We start from the raw sequence: 1,948 nt of genomic DNA, 5'->3' as shown, positions 1-1,948 counted from the left end.
GTATATGTATACCATGGAATACTATTCAGCCACCCACTAAATAATGTAGACTGTACATCATTTGTATTTACCTGGATGGAAGTGAAACACATTATTCTTAGTAAAGCTTCTCAAGAATGGAGAAGCAAGAACCCTATGTACTCAATTCTGATATGAGGATAATTAATGACTTAGTACATGGTGGGGGGTGGAGGATGGGGAGAGTAGAGAAAGTGAAGAAGGGAGGTCAGAGGGTGTGATACACCTTTGTGGGGTGGGACAAAATAATAAGAGGGTGTTTATTTATCAAATGCAATCATTATAACCTGGTTCTTTGTACCCTCAATGAATCCTCAACAATAAAAAAAGAAAAAGAAAAAAAGGAGATGTTTTTCCAAAAAGCCTCTAGATCAAGGGACACAGTGACACTGCCTATGAAGCAGTCTTGCTCAAAATTGAATCTGAATCTAATCGAGTTATTAGACTTCTTAAATCTACAGTAAATAGAACAGAGAAGAACAATTACAACAAAAGTGATATAGTCAGTAAAATACAGACCAGGTTGTGGAAAATATTAAAGGACAAACCAACTAGTTTCTTCAAAAAATAAAATAGAGGAAGAGACAGAGGGAAGGAGAAAGAGGGAGAGGAAAGGAGAAAGAGAGAGAGAAAAGGAGAGAGGGAGAGAGAGAAAAAGAGAAAGGAGAAATCTAGATCAAGCTTAATGGAGACTTAAGAAACATAGCTGTCTTTTCTAATGTGTAGTCCTTATTAGGATCCTTATGAGAATGCATCTGTGTAAAAATTACACTTATCAGATACTCAGGGAAATTTTAACAATGACTGAATACTACATGATATTTAACAATTACAGTAGCATCTCTATAATTGATGACCTCCCTACATTGAACACCTCCTTAAGTTGACCTAATTTTCGTTTTTTTTTCTTAAGCCAGAGTGTCAAGCTGTCACCCTGGGTAGAGTGCTGTGATGTCACAGCTCATAGCAACCGCAAACTCTTGGGCTTAAGTGATTCTCTTGCCTCAGCCTCTCAAGTAGCTGGAACTACAGGCACCGGCCACAATGTCTGGCTATTTTTTAGTTGTAGTTGTCCTTGTTTGGCATGCCCGGGCTGGATTCAAACCCGCCAGCTCCCGTGTATGTGGCTGGCACCCTAGCTGTTTGAGCTACAGGCACTGAGTAAAGTTGACCTAATTTTTATAGACCACACATGCACCACATGTATATATCAGTACAATAGGCCTAGTTCCTTATGTTGGCCACCATTATGTGTTGACTAGTTTGTTACAGTGCCTTATGCAAATCCAGCCCAGTTCCAAATTTACAGAGATTCTACTGTATTCTTAAGCATGAGTTTAGGTTTGATAATGCTATTATGATTTTTCAAGAATCCTTATTTTTTGGATATAAATACTATTTTCAGATGAAATGATATTATGATATCAATGATTTGCTGCAAAATAATCCAGGGATGTGTGGTAAGGAAGTGGATAGAGGAATAAATAAATTGTTAATTGTTGAAATTGGATGATGAGCATATAGGAGTTCATTATACTGTTTTCTCTACTTTTGTACATGTTCGAAGGTTTCATAACAAACTAAAAATGTGTAAAAACAAGAAGGATAGACTACTTAAGCAATTTTGAAGAGTCCCAGAGTCCTGAGACCGGACATTGAAAGCTACTCTAAGGTGAGAATGTGCACATATGGGGGTAGGGACACAAGATGTCTAGTTTGAACAATCTATCTTGGCAGCCTAGGCTTACTTGATCTTGGCTTGAGGACAGCCAGGCCATTTATACTTTAACCTTAAGGGAGATCCATTTTCAAATGTTCAAATACAAACAAAAGTAGAGAAAATGGTATAAACAGTGGGTTTCCCAAACTCCATTCTGAGACTACTCTGCAGCTTAGAGGCCCTGCAATTTACTGCCTCCTGAATCATTGG

The sequence above is a fragment of the Otolemur garnettii genome, unplaced genomic scaffold, assembly GCF_000181295.1.
Source record: "Otolemur garnettii isolate 467f Iridium unplaced genomic scaffold, OtoGar3 scaffold00272, whole genome shotgun sequence".
Lineage (NCBI taxonomy): Eukaryota > Metazoa > Chordata > Mammalia > Primates > Galagidae > Otolemur > Otolemur garnettii.
This window is presented reverse-complemented; position numbering follows the sequence as displayed.